At 43.1% G+C, this 22,157-nt stretch overlaps 1 long non-coding RNA gene across 1 annotated transcript in view; it reads left to right on the top strand.

Annotated features, from left to right (window-relative positions):
• The first annotated feature begins 3,690 nt into the window (after positions 1-3,690).
• Positions 3,691-22,157, top strand: part of LOC309351504 — a 35,078-nt gene continuing 16,611 nt past the window's right edge. The window contains exon 1 of the long non-coding RNA XR_014160872.1: positions 3,691-3,844. This is a non-coding gene — a long non-coding RNA (uncharacterized lncRNA). The remainder of the gene's footprint in view (positions 3,845-22,157) is intronic.

The raw sequence follows: 22,157 nt of genomic DNA, 5'->3' as shown, positions 1-22,157 counted from the left end.
GCCGGACCTTTATGGTAGTGGTGGACGCCTATTCCAAATGGCTGGAGGTCGCCCTGATGCCCTCCACCACTACTGAAGCTGTCATCCGGGTGCTGCGAGGCCTGTTTGCAACGCATGGGTGTCCTGATGTCCTTGTCTCTGACAACGGACCACAGTTCACGTCAGGCACGTTTGAGCGGTATCTTTTGGGACTGGGCATCCGCCATGCCCTAACGGCACCCTTTCATCCATCCAGCAACGGGCAAGCGGAAAGAATGGTGCGCTCGACAAAAGAGGCACTGGCGCGCCTGGACCGGGGAGACTGGCATGAGCGGGTCACCGAATACTTGTTCGTGCAACACATCACCCCTCATGCGGCCACAGGGAGGAGTCCTGCTGAACTGCTTATGGGCCGCCGCCTCAGGTCACCACTCGACCGGCTACACCCGGACTTTGCCGTGGCTGAACCCCCAGGCTGTGCCAACGCGCCACGGTCATTTGTCCCAGGAAACCAGGTCTTTGCCCGGAACTATGTGGGGGACATTCCTTGGGTGCCAGCCACAGTAGTGGGAGTCACTGGACCTCGCTCGTACCAGGTGGCACTCGAAGACGGACGCTTGTGGCGACGGCACATAGACCAGCTTAGGCGCAGGGTTGGGGACTTGGACACTACCGAGGTGCCCCCAACTGCGCTTGCGGCTCCAGAAGAGACACGTACAGATGGCGAGGCCCCACCTACACCTCCCTCGCAAACTGCCAGCGTGGAGCCAAACCGAGCCGCTTCAGAGGGTCTGCCAGACTTACCACAGACTCAGACCACTCCACTTGCGGAGGCTCCACCCACAGCAGCGGATCCAGGGGAGTTGGTTCCAACGCCACCTAGGGTCGCACCACAGCCTCAGCAAGAACTGTGTGGCCCTCCGGACTTGGCTACCAGTCCCCGGCGGTCTGGCAGAGTTCCCAAGCGCCCAACTTATTTAAAGGACTATGTTGTTGGACATGTATCACTGTTGGTCTAAGTATGGGAAATGTAACCAATATGCTTTTGTGCCTAATTGAACCATTACGCGTAGTGCTGTATATAAGGAAACCATTACGATTGTAACTAACGCCTTATCTCGGTGGGGAGGGGTGTTATGTAGTGAAGTTTCACCCTGGGCCAGCAGGGGGATACTGTATATAGTTTTCCCTCAGGTCTGTAGATAGTTTTCCCTCAGGTCCGCGTCAGTTATTTTAGGCGGGAACTCTGGGCTGTTGTTGTTACAATGTTGACAGCCGGCTGCCTATAAAAGCAGGCCGGCTGAGCTGTTTGCAGTCAGTTCTATTCCAGCTTACGAAATAAAGAGCTAGTTGGAGAAATCGCTGTGTCGTCGGCTATGTCAACCCACAACTTAACACATAGGAAACTGTTCTCTACCATACTAGGGTAGTATAACATAGCATTACCTGTGCTTGACTGATAGCAGTTCAGGTGGCGGTTACAAAGAAGCTAGCAATGTTTGTACACATGCCTCACAAATGAAAATATTGAGGATCCACAACTGATCTTTCACAAACATCAGGGGAAAAAACAAAGTGGGCTTTTTAATACATTTAGTACATTTAAGTACATTATTCTAGAATACTAGCTTATATGGTGCTGATATCGTGTAGCAACATGTCATAAAATCTGGAAGAGAACCCACTAGCAACTATTCCACTATAAAGTACGGGAAGGCCCATATTAAGCCAAGAGCAGCAGTGAACCTCTTGTTCCTTGAGCTGAAAGACAAAGATATTTATTGAATGTTGGATAACAACTCTGTTTTTGTTAACTTTTGGAGTTAGAAGGTTGGTGCATGATTTGCAGGATTTGGCAACCATTCTTGTTGATGGTTCTAAACTTACCTAAGCAGTCCAAGTTTAAACCTTATCTGAAACTTGCTTATTGTGGATAATAATGTGTGAGAGAGTATTGTAAGTTAAACTGCATGATCCAGTCATGTGTTTCATGCTATGGACACATGAGGAGCTTAAAATGTTGTGAGGTTATCTTCACCCAATATGCATTACCTGATTTGTTTTCCCCTCCCACCCTAAACTCCTCTTCATTTGCACAATGGCTATCTAAACTGTACACACCTCAGCTTAACTGAGGCCTGTGTTTTCAGATTGGATGTAAGCTGGCCTGAGGGAAAACACATCACACAGGAGCATTTCTCAAGAAGCTATAGGATATAGATCAGGGGTAGGCAACCTAGGGCCCATGGGCCACAAGCGGTGCACAGGAGCCGGTTAACCAGCCCACGAGCCGCCCCCAAACCGAGCCGCCCGCTCGGTGAGTCCCCACGCACCACGCTAAACTGGCACAGCACGACACGCGACACAAGCAACTTCCGCAGTGCCGGAAATCGCGTCTGTGCAGACGCAGATGCCAGAAATTGCATCTGCACAGGCACCAGAATTGTGCACGCGCATGCACAGATGCCGGAAATTGCATCTGCACAGGCGCTGGAAATCACACATGGAGGGATCTCTGCTGGAGTGAACCGGCCCAGGCAAGGTAAACCTTGTTGACCCTTGATATAGATGGATTGTAGTTAATGCCATGTGTCACTTCAGACACCAGCAGCTGAGTGAACGTTCATGTGTACAAGGCCTCAGAGTCCACTGGATTTTAGTGGAAGAGAGTTAAACCCTTAGAAGTCAATGGGGCATCAGAGTGTTAACTGTGGCTGGATCTTGCTCAATGATTTGTCACGCTGAATAATTTTTATTTCAGCTGTCAGCTTTCCGGATGACTTCAGCTAGAAGCAGGAACGTCCCTCCTTAATAGTTCTCTCTGATGATTTCTGATGAGATAAATCATTTGGCACTCTTTTAAATACAGGTTTATGGAGCACCGCGGGGAGGGCAGGGTGATTTCATTTGTTGGCTTGCCTTTTAATTAGACTAACTAATGCACCTAAGATTCCTGGAAATGGAGAAAGAGTTATGAATAAGAATGGCAATTGAACAGTTCATGTGGTAATGGTTAGATAGAGTGATTAAGAGCCTCACACCAGTTCTGTGCCATTGTTCTGGACACAGTGAAGGGAATGTTAGGGCTGCTGCTGGATCCCATAGATACAGGGGGGGGTTGCTTTGGATGGGGGCTGCTTTACTTCAGCCTGCTTTGGGCCAGCTTTGCTTTGAGGCAGATCCGAGCAAGAGCCTGGCCTTGGTTTCCCAAAGCTTCAGACATCTTCCTTCCTAGGCAAGCCAATGGGAAAATAAAGACTGCATGCCCCTGAAGAATGGCTGTGTGAAGGCCGAACCACTCCCCCCCCCCCAGCCATTTTTCACATGCAAGTGAATGAAGAAATTTACATTTGCTTTCCTGGGAAGAGAATAATAGAATCATAGAGTTGAAAGGGACTGCAAGGGCCCTCTAGCCCAACCCCTGCAATGCAGGAATCCTGTCCACAGCCGTCCCTGGGTGGGCTCGAACCACCAATCTTCTGGTTTACAGCCAGATGCACTGACACACAGGATTAGGGATTAGGAGCTGCACTTCTAAAAATGGCTGCATAACAGCCCTTCCCCACTTCCTTCCCCATCTGGGGGCAACTGGATCCTTGTCAGGAATGGTGGGGTGATGTATGCAGCTAAACAGATCTACTGCTTTTGTCGACTTTGGCAGTGGGGATGCACTTCCAAAAACATGTGTGTGGGGAGGTCCAGCCCATAGGTCCCTGGATGCTTGCTGGCAGGTGGGATTCCGTTTTCAGAGGATCCGTTATTATCTCCCAACAAGTCAGTTGAGACAGAGTGGTCAGCCATGAAGACAGCATGGAATTGGGTTGGGAATAAAACCTCTGAAAGCTGATAGTGTGAGCTCTGAAAGGTATGCTTTATTTATTCATATGGAGTGCTTATTGCCAGAATAGGCTTCTAAGTGGTTTGTGGTTTTCACAGATGGCCCAATGATTTAAAAGCTATAAATGAATCTAGAAGCTGGGACCAGCCCATTGAACTTCAGACCACTTTGGGGAAGATCTGCTTCACTTTAGAAGGCATCTGAATACCTCCAGAGTCACTAGCTTCAGTTTGGTATTTTTTATTTGACAGGGCTGCCACGCCAGATATAATATAAATTGCCTTCTGGGGTTGGGTCATCATAATACCTACTAATATTCCTGAATGTTTTTCTTTTCATTACTGATTTATTCTTTTTATGTATCAATTTGCTCTTGGGTGATGATTTGGTTTCTTTTGGTTGATCACCATACCTCTGGTCAGGCTCAATATGTGACCGTAGACACAGAGCTAAACCACAGAACATAGGTGGGACCCCTGTGGCCTTCAGGTGTTATTGGCCTCCAGTTCCCATCAGCCCCTGCCAACAAAGCCATTGGTAAGGTATGATGGGAGCTGTAGTCTCACAAATTCCTTCCACCTACATCAACAGTGCTATTCTGTACCTATTTACTCAGAAGCAGGTCCCATTGACTTCAGTGAAGATTGGTCCCAGATAAGAAATACAATTGCAAACTTAATGTACTGATTTCCCTTTAAATAAGGTGGTTTTCAACTTCGTGATGAGGAAGCCTCATTTATTTAAATGGATATGAACATTTTTAATTTTGTCAAAGCTGAACATAAAAAGACGGATGGATGTTCAATAAGGGAGACAAAGCAAAAGCAAAGTCTTGTCAATTGAGCCTATAAATTTATTGTCATTGGAGCTCATGCATTTTCCAATTGCTTGGATTGTTTACGAAGCTTTACTTTAATTAAAATAAAGTAATTTCTTTCTGCTAATGACTACTTCTCTTTAAAGTGTCACTGGAATTCTGAAGGAAATACACTTCTAGCAATTTAATCAAACCGATCTGTGTTCATCTAATGTTTCCATCTCGTAATTGTGGGGATATTCATAATATACCCTTGAGAAATCTGCTGTGTATGATTTATTGTTGGAAAAAGATGCATGCAGTACCGAATACATTTTGAGGTCTCCTGCCATTAGCCATATGCCATATATTACTTGTGCATAGAGAGAACAAGTTGTTTTTTTTTACATGCTAGCCCTGCCTATGCTCGTTTCTCACTGCTTTTGAAAAGTGCCCACATGCATACAAACTGTCCATGAGACTTCACCCATGTTTTACAAGTGTCCGTCACGTGTACAGAGCCTGTGCATGTGTGAAGGCAGAGGTGGGGCTGGTGGGCATGGTCTAGATCTCCCAGTGCGTGTGCTCACGTAGGACATGAGTGGGAAGACCAGTCTGCTCTTTATTTATTTTTTTAGTTTCTTACAGAAATCCTAGTCATCAGCACCAGGTGAAGAGAAGTAAGCACTGATAAAAGCGGGTGCCCATTAGAAATCGTGACTTGTCAATAGCAACCTATTTACCAACTACTAATAGCTATTAGCCGCACGGGTACTAAGAGAAGAATTGTTTTAGCTGAATGGGAAAAATAAATTGCAGCAACTGAAGCAGAGGAAGGAAGGGTTGAATTAGCTTTGGAAGAGTGAAGATTCTCCCCAAAGAAGCTTTGATAAGTAATTCCATGTTTTGATGCTTCGGACGTGAATGGCAACAGTGTGAAATGTTCTTACAGCGAAAAGTTTGGAAATAGTTCAGAAAAAGAAGCACCACAGGTTTATTCAGTATACATTGGAGGATGATTAAGTTAGCTTTCACGTTAGGAGGAAGGGGGAAATAGCAGGATATGGATAGATGATAGATAGATAGATAGATAGATAGATAGATAGATAGATAGATGATAGATAGATAGATAGATAGATAGATGATAGATAGATAGATAGATAGATAGATAGATAGATAGATAGATGATAGATAGATAGATAGATAGATGATAGATATAGATGATAGATAGATAGATAGATAGATAGATAGATTCTCTCCCCCCCCCCCATTTTATCCTCACAACATCCCTGTGAAGTAGGCTGTGTGCGGCTGTCACTGACTCCAAGGTCACCCAGAGAACTTCATGGCTAAGCAGGGATTTGAACCCTGGTCTCCCAAGTCCAATCCTCGTCCAATTCTCAAACCACTGCACCACACTCTCCTGTTTCAGGATTACTGCCTTGCTGTCTAAAGTCATTAATCATTAGGATTCATTATTTGAATATGAAAGAAATGGGCATCTCTCACTGCTGAAAAATAGGCTTTCTTCCCCTCCATCATTCTCTGCTGCCAGACCACACGGAACACTGTTTACAGGGATGTGGAACTGAATGTTTTCTGGCACAGAATTAGACCATTTTACTGGCTTCCTTTGCAGGGAACTAGTAAACACTGTGCCCTCTTAAACTGGAGATTTTGACTTTGTAACTGAAGGTAACAGTAACAGAGCGCAGACCACATCAAGCCGAATTTCAGTTCACTTCTCCCAACTGACCCTCCTCACACACACCCCCCAATTTTTTCTCCCCCTTGCCACAGAGCATTTCCTAGAAGAAGAAGGGTGAATGCCGCCACACCAACGGGACAGAGCACCCACCCCATCCACTGTCCTGAGAAAATCCCTTAATCCCAATTAATCCCAACAAACTACCCTTGAAGAAGCACATGTGTCCGCCACCAGAGGTACCAAGCCACCCCAAACAACCCCATACACACCAATATGTATAGAATAAAATGATAGATCTACAATATGAACAAATATTTTAATAATACAAAGATATAGATAAATGGCTGTCAAGGAGCATGTGAAAAACATGATTGAAATGAAATGAACACATACCTCTGTCTGTAATTTTGACCTTTCCAAATCATCATTACTTATGTATGCTATATTCCTTTCCTTTTGCTTGCATGAGTTTTCTATAGAATTCTCTGTTAGCAACAATCCCCAACTCTAATTAATGTGGTACCAGATAGCCCAAATAGACCAGGCAATCTGCTGTTAGAGTTTAAAGTAATTCTGATGTTTTTTGTCATTATGATATCAACAAGAAACTATTTCAAGCAACAGCTACACCAAATAAAATACATTTATGATTCTAAACATCAGGCATAGATATTCTAGAATGTGCATCAGAAATCCTAGAGTGTAAATAATAAACCGTGATTTGGCATGTGTTGTAAATCTAATATGCTAGGGAAAGTGTCTCAGCCTTCTAAAGTATGCATTTCTACAAATGCATTTCTATAAATTCTCATTGGATTTCACACCTTTTCCCATTTAAAAATTGTTGGAAGGAATTGTTTGCTAATATACAGCCTTTGTTTAACATTCTATTAATATATGCAAGGGGAAACTACTTGTAATATAGAAATTAAATATACATTTTGATTTTGTTAAATATATCCCCTCAAAAGAAAAAACAAAAACAAAATAGAAGTGTAAAAGAGACAGTTCTAATGAACAGTCAAAAACATCTGCCAGGGCTGAGACTTTGCAACTAATTTCCTGCACTCAAAACCATCCTGATATATGAAATAATTTTGGCAATGGGTCTCAGAAGCTTAAGAACTAAAAGGTGATTTTGTTTCCCTCCTCAGCTTTAGTTATTCAATGTGTTTAGTTTAATGGTTCTGTAGGAAGTGACTGTAACTCTGCATTGCCCTGTGTATAAGATGTTAGGGGGGGAAATTGCTCTATGACCAGTGAAAATGTGAAAATGATTTCTATTGATTATTTACAAGAACAGACATGTAATTGCTACTCTCTTGTGATAGGGTCACCTCCAGGCAGTTGAACAGGAAAGCTTCTCAAAACTGGATGAGAATTTATCCCACATTTTACCTAGAAACTGAACATGTAAACATTTGCATAGTCTTATGCCTATGACCACTGCTGTAAAATCAGAATTGGTGAAGATACAAAGAGTGAATTCGCAGATCACCTTGGGATTGTGGTCTCATGCTGTTTTAGACTAACAAACTGGTTAGTAATAACCATGGTTAGCTGAAAGAAGTCAAACTTCTACGCACCCTCAGTTTGAATTAGTTGTAAAAAATGCAAGTGTTAGTCCAATGTTCACAACCCTGCTTGCCAAAACCTGTCTTTTATTTTCTCCAAATCAGATTATTATTTGTTTTCTTGACTTTTGTTACCTTGCTTGCAGCAAACCTCTCCCATTCTCTGGAGGTCATTTTGCTGTCTATTAAGTTCCATGACCCGGTATTTAAAAAGTGAGTCTTTATTATTATTTAGAGCAACAGATACGTTGTTTCTCTGCTTGTTTTGGCCACACTGTCTCTAATCAGTTTGTTTAATTTTCTGGGTTTTCCCCTGAAGAAGAGAGGTATTCTTATCATTTGCCAGATGTAAACAGGAGAGGCCAAATACCTTAACAGGGTGCCAATGTTTCATTGAAAATAGTCAGATACTGAGGGTAAAGAGATACTTGTATATCAGTCTGACCTTTCTGGTTGAGTTCACATATGGAAAATGACTGACATTTGGACTGACTTTCTTGTGTGCATAAATATGTGATTTGATGAGGATTTGTAAGTGAGATGATGAGGAGAGAGAAAATCCTCACAATTCATTTTCCACACTGAAATATCTATGCTTTAGTTTTAAATGGCTTCAGTTTTTTCAGCTGACCAATATCTTTTATACTTAGTTATTAGAACCACCTTTTGCCTCAGTTAAATTACTTGTGAGTACAGTGGTACTTCGGGTTACATACGCTTCAAGTTACAGACTCCGCTAACCCAGAAATATTACCTCAGGTTAAGAACTTTGCTTTAGGATGAGAACAGAAATCGTGCTCCGGCGGCAGCAGGAGGTCCCATTAGCTAAAGTGGTGCTTCAGTTTAAGAACAGTTTCAAGTTAAGAACGGACCTCTTGAACGAATTAAGTACTTAACCCGAGGTACCACTGTATATATTTTGTAAGTAATTTGATGAAGAGGGGAAGAAATCCTCACAATTCATTTTCCACACCTATGCTTTAGTTTTCAATGGTTTCCATTTCTTCAGGTGTCCAACAGCTTATTGATTAGAACCATCCTTTGCCTCAATTAAATGACTTGTGAATGAAGTTCTTGATGAATCTTTGCATTTAATTCAGCTGCCACCAGCCCGGGACATTAGAAGCTGCCTTAGACCGAGTCAGACCCCTGGTCTGAAAAGTATTGTCTGCACTAACTGGCAATGGGTGTCCAGGGTGCCAGGCAGGGGGCTCTCCCAGCCCCACAGGGAGATGCTGGAGATTGAACTAGAGACCTTCCACATGCAAAGCAGAAGAGTATCTACGAATGAGCTGTGGCCCTTCCCCTCTGGTCACATAAAACAGAGCTGTAACTGCTTTTGTTAGCTAGATACAGTACGTTGCTTCACAAGTTTCAAGGAAGCCAGAAAATCAGAGCCGTCTTTTCCATTGGGCTTAGTGATGCATTGCGCCAGGATGCCAGCTTCTCAGGGGCACCAAAGCGAGTGAGGGAGCTGCGCGGCTTTGCCGGCAGCCTCCCCTTTCCCTGCACATCCGCTAGCTGCGCCCCGTTAACCATATGGCTGGCGGGTGTGCAGCTTCCTTCCCAAGCCTCTGTGGGAGGAGAGCAATCCCTGCAGAGGCTTGGGAAAAGGTTGACAACTCTGGGAAACGGTGTGTGTGTGTGCTGGAAGGATCTTTGCACCACAGCGCCGGATATGCTTAAGACGGCCCTGCAGAAAATGTACCAATGGAGAACTTCAGCTACCCTGAGGCTGACTGGGTGAGAGACTCCACTAAGCATGGAATCTCCATCAACTTGCTGACACGAATTGCTGACAGCTTCTTCTTTCAAAAGGCAGAGGAAGGAACAAAGAAATTGGCTCTCCTTGACATAATCTTGAAGTCCCAATTTATCTCCCCAGTACCTTCTTTATAGTTTGGGAACTCAGGTGAATTCTGCGTTTTGGTTTTGATGGCAGACACCAAGTCTAAGGTTACAGAAATATAGCCAAGTAGTGGCCATCAAAACCAGGTCATAACTATTCAAGGGAACGTGAATTTTGAATCAAAATTGTCTACCTTTTTACACTATTCCTACCTCTCTTCTTGATATTCTTATTTTAAAAGGCATACTTTGTACGCAAACTTAATGACATTTTGTGAAGTTCTTTGCATTTGGGGAATAAGTTTCTTTTCAATCCAATTCAAGAGACTTACCTTGTTTTAAGACTCCTTTAGGAAGAAACTCTATATGACTTAGGGCTGCAGATGAAACAGCCTTTTTTCTCTAGTAGTTTTGTGAGTGTGCCCTGCTTGCCATAATATAATAAATATCTATTAACTCCTGCATGTTTAGAGAATAAGCTCAATTTAATAACATTAAGAGACAAATAAGTAAACATTAGCAATTTATTAATATTAAGAGAGCCCTGGGATTTCAGTGTCAAAGATAAATGTACAAGATTGCATTTGTGGAGCTATTCTACCAGAAAAACCTATTGTAAGGCTAATTGCATTCCAGATGTTTATTGAAAACATATACTGTAAATATTGAATTTTAGCAAGCCTGCTTCAGAATGGTATCTGTTAACTGTCAATGAAGGGTCTCTTTTGCAAACAACCAGCCAGTGGAATTTCCTATGCAATTACTGGCAAGCTGCGTATTTGACATGCTCAGACTGTGACCGATTCAACCAGCTTACTTTTTACAGATGGAGGCTGCTCCTCATTTTTAACTGACAACGTTGCACAGAAGTACAGCATTGTTGGTTTTTTAAATTTAGGTTTAAAAACCGAAATTCTACACAGGAAGGTGTGGTGCAGTGTGATGTTAAGGCTCTAGTTAATAATGCTGCGTGTTGAGTCCCACAATGCCACCCCCCAAAAAATTCACACTTCACACATCAATTTTTTGTTTAAGGTTTTTGGCATAATTTTGGCCACAACTTATTCAAAATACAAAAAATGTGAGTGGTTGCTTAGGCATTGGTTATGACTATCTGTCCTTGCCCTCAGGGACAGAGCTGGCCTTCCGGACACCAACGGAAGCCAGCGTGGGAAACAAGTATTGGGTGAGAAAATGAAGCTGGGCATCAGTCCCTCACTTCTCACCCTCATGTTCCTGTGGGGCTTGCACGGCCCAAGTCCGATGCCAGGGACAAGGACGAAAAGAATGGCAAGCCCCTGGATTCCTTTAACGGAATTCCCTTTCCGCACCATTTGGAGGGGTAGGCACTTACCCCTCCAAGAACCAATTTAACCAATGCCTAACCGCCAACCTTACAAGATTTGCTACGCAGTAGGCAAAAACCAAATGGCACCAGCCAATCAGCCAGATGGCAAAATTCCTACCAGGCCTCCGCTCCAAGGCAGACGACCCCATGATAGGCATAGCAAGGTCAAGCGATCAAGAAACCGCCCCCCCCCATTAAAGGGCGGGAGGGCGGGTGATCCGATGCAAACTGGCCAAGAGGATGCCCAATTTAAGAACTCTGACCCCTCCTCCAAATTGTCAACAATCAAAACTCCCCAGCAACCCAATTTAACCACTTAAAGGCTTGGGTTCTCCCAAATCTGCCTAGTCATGCAGGGTGGCTTGTTCCCCCAACCGCAACACGTGCTCTCTGTTATGGAGAACACGCTTTAAGAGACAAATGCATTCCTGCCCACTGCTTCAACTAAGCTTAGCACTTAGTATCACCTTGATGTCCTATGAAGTGGTATAGAGAATTTTACCACACACCCTTACTGGATTGGAAATGGGGGAGAAGAGAAGGCATTAAAAAAAATCTCCATGCTATTTGATAAAAGAAATGACAAACATACGTAGTTATAATTATGATGTCAGTTTCACAAATGCAAGTTATTAGTTGCAGACTTCCAGTGGTCAGGACATACGGGACATCACAACAAAAGTCCAAAATTTCAACAGTTCTTTCACAGAAATGTTATTAATATTGTTTTGGCCCTTACAATTTCCATAGAAATCTTATTTAACAGTTCCCAGAAATGCTGAGAATCCCAGCTAAAGAAATTGCTCAATTTCCTCTGAATAGATAAGGTTTTGATTTGGATAAAGTATTCTGCTGCTAGAAGGTTGGAAATGGTGCCACTTTTGACAAGTGTTTTTAGTAGAGACGTTTGAATTATGCAAAGCTGATGAAAGGAAGAGGAAGAAATAGGTATCTGTTCATCTGTTGACTCAGGCAAATAATAACTTAACCTGAAACAAAGGAAATGGACATTGGATGGCAATGCAGTAGAAAAAGGCAAAGTAAGAATCTTCTGGAATCAATAGAAAGATCAGAATGCTTTTAATAAAGCCTTTGCTTTCTCCCTAAATACAACTGGTGTCAGCAGATTTATATTCAGGGTTGAAGAAAGAGAGAATGTTTTAAAGATTTGGCTGGAAAGAAACCAGCCTCCGATATCTCCAAGATAGGAGCCGCTATCTGCCTCCCCGAGACTTGTTCATTTTCCATAAACATCTATATATGTTCTCATTGGTTGAATATTTCTAATAGAATAAAATAAAAATTATTCGGCAACTCTGCTATCCACCCAATGAGACTAGATGCAAAGACTTGGCTTTGTTGTTGTTCTTGATCTTTCACTTTCCATGAACGTAATGGTGAATTTTATGGTGGGCAAACCATCCATCTTGCCCTTCCCTTCATTCTTCAGGGGAGCTGCCCACCCTTTGTTTTTTATTAATTTAGTGGTGTATACATTTGCTATACATTTATATATTATTAAAAGCAATTAACATTTTTAAAAAACTGTTGCAAAGTTTCTCTGGGAATTTGGGGAAGAGATGTGTTGGTGACATATCAGGTCCTAGTCACCAGGGTTATCCACAGACAGTCCCACCCCATCCTCCATCCCCCATTTAAGTGGAAACACTCTGAAAAGCTTAAAGGTCTATGCAGGGGTCAGCAAACTTTTTCAGCAGGGGGCCGGTCCATTGTCCCTCAGACCTTGTGGGGGGGCGGACTATATTTTTTGGGGGGAAATGAATGAATTCCTATGCCCCACAGATAACCCAGAGATGCACTTTAAATAAAAGCACACATTCTACTTATGTAAAAACACCAGGCAGGCCCCACAAATACCCCAGAGATGCATTTTAAATAAAAGGACATGTTCTACTTATGTAAAAACACGCTGATTCCTGGACCGTCCGCGGGCCGAATTGAGAAGGCGATTGGGCCACATCCGGTCCCTGGGCTTTAGGTTGCCTCCCCATGGGCTATGGACTTCCATTTTCATCACTACCCTCCTTTAGTACTCCAGCCTTAGCCACCTTGAGCTGCATTTGGAGGAAAGGTGAGGCGGGGGGGAAATGTCAGTACAGCCATACCTCATGTTACGTTTGCTTCATGATACGTTTTTTCAGGTTGCGTCCCGCGGCAACCTGAAAGTACCGGAAAGGGTTACTTCTGGGTTTCACTGCTCTTCGCCGCTCGCACTTGCACAGATGCGCAAAATGATGTCATGAGCATGCACAGAAGCTGCAAATTGCAACCTGCGTGTGTGCAGACGCACCACTGCGGGTTGCGTTCTGCTCATGTTGCAAATGGGCCTCCGGAACAGATCCCGTTCGCAACCAGAGATACCACTGTATAGAGAAGGTCCTGGTGGAAACACAAGAAGACTTTGCCATTCTAAGGTACCTGTAGTGGGGCCTGCCTAGGAGATAAAACTCCCCCCACCTCTATCATTTGAAAAGAGAAAGTCCCACAAATAGGCCAGTCCCTGAGTTCCTAAACATTTTCTCCACTTAGATATTACAGTCTATGCAAGACATGTACTGCCTTGCTCCTTTTTATATGTTATAATCTTGCATAGAGACTGTAATATCCAAGTGGGGAAAATGTTTAGCACTAGCTTTTTAAAAGACTACAGGAACACAGAAGGAGGGCCTCTGCTTTGCAGGTAAAAGTGTCCAGATACAATGTCTGTTATCCAGTTCAAACAGAACTTAGGTAACCAGGTGAGGAAAAGGATCTCTGCCTCAGTAGAGCATGCTCATTTTTTCTTTTTTCTTTTTTTGAAATCGTTTTTCTTTGATTTTAAAAATATAAAATTATAACAATACCAAATACATATCCATATAAAGAGATTTCTCTGAATCCAGAGACTTTCCCCCATCCCCTCAATGGGTCCTATTGTCAACATTTTCAACTGCATATTATTTCATAATCTATATTTTATATCTATCCATATTATCCATAATATGAGCATGCTAAAAATGGTAACGTGACTTGGGAATTCAAAAGATATTGTGGTTAAATTAATATAATTTTGCTTGGTAAGTAAGGTGTGTGTAAAATTGCATAAAAATCATTAATAATGATTTCCAAGTGCTTGCCATTTATTTATTTATTTATTTATTTGATTTAGCATTAACTGACATTTTCAGTAAAATTCTTTGGTTTTCCAAAAGCAATTTATATACTTCATCAAAAATAAATTTATCAAGTTAAATGTTCTCTTGTCACAATAATAATAACAAATTTGGATTCCTCACACCCCAAAGTATATTTCTAGCAAAAATATTTTGAAGAAATTTGCCAACATTAAGTATCCCCCCTAAAATGACACACCCTGCTGCCCCAAGCCTTTAAGAGCTGCTGTCAGACAGAGTAGATAAAGCCTCCCTAACTACATAGACCAGGCAAAGGCAAACTCGGCTCTCCAGATGTTTGAGACTACAATGCCCATCATGCCTGACCACTGGTCCTGTTAGCTAGGGATGATGGGAGTTGTAGTCCGAAACATCTGAAGGGCCTGACATAGACCAATGATCTGACTCAGTCCAAGCCAGCCTTGTCCAGCCTAGCGCCCCCCCAGATGTTTGGTTTACATCTCCCATCAGCCCCCCTCACCATCACATGGCTATTCTGATTGAGGCTGATGGGAGCTGTGGTCCAAAACCTCTGGAAGGCATCAGATCAAAAAAAGGCTGTTGTAGTAGTCTAAGACAGCTTCATATCTTCACTTTACAGACCAGTAAATGATAGCAAAAGAAGAAGAAAGTAGGTTACTGTAGCCTGGGGACTGATAATCTGTTGGATTGTACTGCTTTACCCATTAGAATTTCAGTTTTCCTGTTTTTATTTTTTTCTGCACTTCAATAAATGTCTTCAAGTAGCATTTACTGTAGGAAATTGTTGAGTAAGTGGTTTTTGAAAGGAGAATTTACTAACAATGGTTTATAGGCCACCTGTTTGCTCTGTAATTGACAGTTAATAAAATGTGGTGATTGCAGAGGTATAATTGCTTTTTACTGCCTTTTCTTAGTAGATTTAATATACAATGAGTTTCATGTGAAGACTGATAATGAGGGGTGCCTTGAAAAGAATTAATACAGCAGCACACACACACACACACACAGAGAGAGAGAGAGAGAGAGAGAGAGAGAGAGGCAAATCTGTTATGAATCCTTGTCAGAAAACAGTATAACAGCATATTTGGAAGAGATAAAGATAACAGAGAAATACCAGAACGTGTGTTCACTAGCCAGAATAGTTGTTCCTGAATGTGCTTACAGGAACGTAATGTGACATGTGGCATTATTTGAGAAGTCTATAAATATGGAACACGCGTTGGATGGTCTAAGTAAAATGTCCTAAGAAACAGCTAGTGTGTGACATCCACATTTCGTGGCTTGTGTGATTTGCCTGCAGTTGGTTTTGAATGGGAATGACTTTCCAATTTCCATCCAAATCTTCTGCTTTTGGAAGACTTGTAATACAATCCTGTGCACGTCAACTCCCCTGTGGGTGGCTGTAGGACCAACTGGGAAGATAGACAATAACTTTTACCATCTCTCGGTAGACACAGGAAATTCCTAACTCTGCCGGTCTGCAAAAGCCAAGTCCACCTGATGTGCAAACCTTACAATGCCACTATCCACACTCACTCATATCAATAAATTACTTCCAAATAAAAAGGCTGACCCTCCTGCTGTGTCTTCCTTGGTCTAGTGAAGAGGTGGGGAATCTGTGGCCCTCCAGGCATGTCATTGTGGGACTCCAACTCCTATCAGTCATGGTCGATGGTCAGGTATGATGGGACACAGCTTTCCTGCATTGGTGCAGTGCTTGATCCTAGCCTTTTTCACTGTGTCTCCCTTGGTCTAGCAACTTGTCTCAGTGTGGGGATAAGCCACCTGGGTGTAAGACTTTATTTGAAGGCCTGTGCTCTGATCCACCAAGTCTCTAATTTAGACCTGTTGGTTTTAGGTTGCCACAATCTCAGTCTGCTTCTGCCTCTTTTTCTCTCATATCCATCCATCCATCCATCCATCCATCCATCCATCCATCCATCCATAATATGGGCTCAAAAATACTGTCATTTGGTAATAATGACTGAGATGTACGTGGTAACCCACCCAGATGGAGCAGCTCTATAGCTGCAGCTCATAAGGTTACCAGACGTCCCCATTTCCCGGGGACAGTCCCCAGATTTACAAATCAGTCCCCTGACAAAATCCATCTATTTAGTAGGAAGTTGAAAAGTGTCCCCTGATTCATTGAAAAAAAATCTGGTAACCTTATCATAAAGGAAATGATCAATGGAGCCATAGTTCCCCACCTGTGGTTTGCTTAAGTACCATATTTTTCGCTCTGTAAGACACACCAGACCACAAGACGCACCTAGTTTTTGGAGGAGGAAAACAAGAAAAAAAATATTCTGAATCTCAGAAGCCAGAACAGCAAGAGGGATCGCTGCACAGTGAAAGCAACAATCCCTCTTGCTGTTCTGGCTTCTGGGATAACCGTGCAGCCTGCATTCGCTCCATAAGACGCACACACATTTCCCCTTACTTTTTAGGAGGGAAAAAGTGAGTCTTATACAGCAAAAAATATGGTGTATGAGGTGGAAAACATGGCCTTGCTGCACTTGTAGGAACCTTTTTCAGGCAGCTGTAGCATATTGACAATGTGTTGGATTTTGCCATTGGCAAAATAAACCACTTTGCAAAGCTGGCTTAAAAGACAGCATATAATTTTTTGCAAATAAACCAATGCATAATATTAAAGAGTATTCATTGGTTAAGATCAGAAATGTCTGAGGGAGTTCAGCACATCCTTAAAAAGGTAAAGGAACCCTTGACAGTTAAATCCAGTTGCAGATGACTCTGGGGTTGCGGTGCTCATCTCGCTTTACTGGCCGAGGGAGCCGGCTTTTATCTGCAGACAGTTTTTCTGCGTCATGCGGCCAGCATGACTAAGCCGCTTCTGGCAAAACCAGAGCAGCACCCGGAAACGCCGTTTACCTTCTGCTGGAACAGTACCTATTTATCCACTTGCGCTTTGACGTGCTTTCAAACATCTAGGTAGGCAGGAGCAGGGACCGAGCAACGGGAGCTCACGCCGTTGCAGGGATTCGAACCGCCACCGGCATCCCCTCAGCACATCCTTATTTTCAGTTTAAATTTGGGGGAAGGGGAATTTGTATTACAGGTTTGTTGAAGCGTGCATCTACCACTTTTGCCCTGTTCAGGTATTGTGAATGAGGTAGAATGAGAACGAGTGTGCCAGCTGTACCCTCACCCCAATTGTGTCCCTGTTGTTCTTGAGTTGGTGCAATCATTTCTGCAGCAGGGAGCTTTCTCTACCAAGACTTGAGGGTTCTAACTCATGTGACGAGCTCTACAATAAGTAAAGCTTCAGAAGTTCAAACTTGTGGGAGCTTCAACTTGTGAGAGGGTGGTGGTGGTGCCAAAGCACACTCATCCTTGTTCTCCCACATCCTGTGAGGGATTTAGAATGTCTCAGCAGGGCTTTGGAGGCCAACAGTAAGTAGGGAGCAGCATTTGTGAATGTAGATCAAACTACAGAGAGAATGTTAATTTCACCTTGCATCACACTGGAGACCCAATGGGTTTTAGTTGAGCCACTTTATACATTCAGCTGTGAGTCATCCAGAGTTGAATGATACATGCATGTGTGACCTCTCCATTGTCTGAGATGAAATATTTTCCAGCACCAAAGAACTTTGCTGACTATTTCACTCAGTCAATATTGCAGACTGTATTCTACCATCAATCAGTTTAGCTGCAATTTCTACAAAACATAAGCCTTAGCTTGGGGGGGGGGAATCCCTCCCAGACAGTGCTAGAATTACACGGATGCATACTTTCTAATTGCTTAGACCACAGTTATTGTAACACATTGATAATAGCAAGGGGGGAATTTACAACCCTTCTGTAATTGTGAACAGTTGTATAAATTATGCCTATTTTAAAGGAAAATAAAGTTAAATGGACTGCAGTGATATGTTGCTAGAAGAGACATTCTTGAGTTTTTCCAATCTGGCTCATGATCTTAGTAGGAAATGGAGTGGGTGTGGTTGCCTACTGGACAATCTTCATCTGGAGTTTGACAAGGTGTTCTCAATGGCTAGATTTTATTTTTTACTATGTGAAGCCTCTATGTGCAGTTCACTGCTCTGATTTTTGAGACACTGGAGGTTTAAATTGGGATAGCTCAGTTGGTAGAGTATGAGGCTCTTAATCTCATGGTTGTGGGTTTGAGCTCCATGTTAGGCAAGAGATTCCTGTATTGCAGGGGGTTGGACTAGATGACCCTCGTGGTCCCTTTCAACTCTACAGTTCTATTATGACCTCAACTTTCCAAGTCTCTGGGTAGGCTTCTCTAAACAAGAATGTTTTTAGCAGGCACTGGAAAGAGTACACTGAAGGCACCCACTTTATCTCAATAGAGAGGGAGTTCCAAAGTGGAGGTGCGGCCACACTAAGAGATGGAGTTCTTACAAGTGTGGAGCAGGCTTTTCATGGCAGTGGTCAAGAGGCATAAAGAAACCTGGCCACTCATGCGGGGAAAGCACTTGGATGTACAAAAGAAGTCTGAAAAGCATCTCTGTGGTGGGCAGCTAGACTTGCACCAGGATTCACATCTCCCATGCATACCTTTCTAAGTTCTTGAGATGATGAAAGTAGTCTAGCCAGGGTTGGAATTATAATTATTGTAGATGGGCTTACTCTAATAGCATAGTTGATTCTTCATTCAGAAAACACATACTTGTGAAATATAATAAAAGGTATTAGTCATTCAATATCCAACATCGGTATCTCCTCCCCCCAGTGGTTACATGTGTTGTTGATAAAAGCATAAATTCTTTTTTCCTTCTTAGTAATTTGTAATCTACTAAGGGGGTCACAACTCGGGCTTGTAAAACAGCCATTTTCTTTAAGGTGATTTTTTAAGTCCGTACTGAGCGAAAGCTTGGCCATGATAAACAATTCCCTTTAAATAATTCAATAGGCTGGATAAACTGGCAAACAATGATGACATGTGTGCTTACCTTTGAAATGCTGCAATTCTCTCTATGAAACAAAACAGCTCACTTTTCTGTTGCTGCAGAATAGTTAAAACCTCTCAGTGTGGCCTGTAATTCCTGCAGGGTAACACCAGGCATTGTAGGATTTTCGCAAGTAGCAGGCAAGAGCTTGACAATAACTCGGCGCAAACAGCCGATTTTTCACTTGAGGTGATGCGGGTAGTAAATCAGGGATGAGGAACCTCCAACCCATGGGGAACTGGTGTGCACAACCAAAGCACAGCATGGGGCTATTTTAAAATCCTTTTGCAAATAGTCCCACACTGCTCTTTTAACTTCTGGTTTTTGAAGGGTCAATGGACAGAGTGGGGCTGTTTGAAAGCCACTCTACCCTACTCTTTGAACCTCCAGTTTTTGAAGGTTTAAAGAGCAGTGCAAAGCTGCTTGCAAAGGAGCTTTCAAACTTCCCATAGTGATGTCAAATTTGGCCAGAAAAGCTTCCCCCCTCTCTGGAGTAAATGAGATGCTAAGCAGCAGAAAGGTCTTTTGCTAGCTATCCAGAGATTGACAGGCCCACCTGTCAATCATCTGATGTCACAATGACATCAAGTGACTCATTTTTGCTTGTGTGGTTTGCCATCATGCAAACCACAGTTGCTCTGCAAGCCTCAACAATCAGCTGATTGCCAGGGCCCGCAAAGCATCATGTACAGGGCTTTGCAGGTGCCACCAATCAGCTCATGAGTGGTGCCTGCAATCTCCCTTTTGGTCCCGTGACATCATCCTTACCTGCCCGATGCCATATATGCGATGTCAGGTTCAGGGTAGGGGGGCATATATTGGTCAAAAATGTCTTGCAAGCCAAATGGGAAGAGTTTGGGCTTCTTATCAGATGAACCACCTAGAACAGTGAGCCGCAGAGAGAGACACATTGAGGGTAAAGGGACCCCTGACCATTAGGTCCAGTCGCGGACGACTCTGGGGTTGCGGAGCTCATCTCGCTTTATTGGCTGAGGGAGCCAGCATACAGCTTCCGGGTCATGTGGCCAGCATGACTAAGCCACTTCTGGCGAACCAGAGCAGCACACGGAAACTCCGTTTACCTTCCCGCCGGAGCGGTACCTATTTATCTACTTGCACTTTGCTGTGCTTTCGAACTGCTAGGTTGGCAGGAGCAGGGACCAAGGAACAGGAGTTCACCCCGTCTCAGGGATTTGAACTGCCGACCTTCTGATCGGCAAGCCCTAGGCTCTGTGGTTTAACCCACAGCACCACCCGTGTCCGGGCTGAGGGTAGATAGCTCTTATTTTTACCCACCCTAAAAGTAATCTTGATGGCACTTGTTTCTAAATAAGACATGCACAGGATTACATGGTCAACCAACAGGTTTGGAAAGCCCTGCTCTGATGATATGAGCTGTCATGTCAGGGTATTTCAATACTTCATAGCATTGGATTACAAAGCAGTACAACCTTTGGCCTTGTTACAGTTTGGGAGACCTTTAATTACTTCACCTATAACACTATCAATTTTATTTATTATACTTTTGCAATGGATTACCGGTACTTTTTAGCTTGATTTATTGGGATTTGATTTGCTTTCTTTGGCTGCAGTTTGGCACCCAATTGCTCATGTTAAGTCCTATCAAAATAAATGTGGACCAACAGATGTGGAACTGAGTATTGTGTTGCAGTCTTGAGCATAGGATTCTCTCCTGCACACAGGAGAGTCTCCAATAGACACAGGGGAACTCAATGCAACCTAGGAGTGTTTCAGATATTTTGAACTTTGCAGATTTCTACATGAAATGACCCAATCAATGCCACTTGGAGTAATGTGACTTTAGATCTTCTTCTTCTTCTTCTCCTCTGGTGATCACTTGTAGCTGAGTAAGATTGTCTTCCATGAACATAGTTTTAACTATGAGTCCATAAGTGACAGAGGGGGACAATTCTGGATCCACATGTCCTTCCACAGAGGGGATATAGGTTTCTGGGTGGAAGTTGATCACAGTGAGGGCTTGCCCAATGTGCCTTCCTCTTAGCTCATTTCTCCCTTTTGTTCTGAGTTCAAGCGTCTTCAAAGTCCATGATCAGAACTTAGGTAACCACCAGATTTCAAGTCCTGTATAACTCAAAGGAAGCTTATCTCCAGTACCTTCTTCCCCTCGTCCTTCTTTGATCTCTGCATTCAGGGACTGGAAGGACATTGAGAGGGTGTATTGGGGGAAGCAGGACTGGAATCTGATTGGGAAGAGGGGGTCACTGATTTGTGGGGAACTGTTCCTGCCAGGAGGCAAGAGTCAGAAGCAGGGGAAGCTTCAGCGCCAGAGGGTGGAGCACAGGATGGGTCAGAAAAAGAAGAAGAGGAGGAGGAAGAGGCAGGTCAGGAAAGTGGAGGGCCAGGTGCTTCTCCACCCTCTCCTGCACCACTGTCTCCCAGAACCAGGAGAGGATTGAAAAGGGATGAGCAGAGGAAGCTTCCATGCAGGCATAGTCTCCAACTGCATGCATACAGCCCATCAGGAGGAGGTACATAAACTGGTGGAAGTGGAGTGGCCTCTTGTTGCTGCAACTGCTCCATAGAGCACAAACTCTGGAATCCATTCTGTTGATAATAAGGAAACCTTTTTATATTTTGAGATGTTTGTTTGAAGACCTTTCTTTCTATTCAAACTTGGTATGCATGTTCAGGATGCAAATCTGTGTTTCATGTTTTAAATCCAGCTTGACTATAGCACCCATTTTTAAGGGTGTTAAAAATATGTAAATATGTTTTTCTTGGACACAGTAAAAAATTTAAAACTAAATATGTATGTTAATAAGAGATTTCTGTTGAAATTTCTCTATTTAGAGCCTGACCTCTGCACCCATTTCTAACAGGAGGAGGAAAGATGCAAAATGCATTGTGGAATCTGAATTGAGTCCTCTTGAACATTGTAATTGACTAAGTTAAAAGTAGTCAAGGAGGCCCCTTTTTCTGTTCTGTG

Source organism: Podarcis erhardii (genome assembly GCF_964252035.2).
Source record: "Podarcis erhardii genome assembly, chromosome: 10".
In the NCBI taxonomy this organism is placed as follows: Eukaryota; Metazoa; Chordata; class Lepidosauria; order Squamata; family Lacertidae; genus Podarcis; species Podarcis erhardii.
Note: the sequence above shows the minus strand (reverse complement) of the source record. Positions and strands in the feature narration are given on the sequence as shown.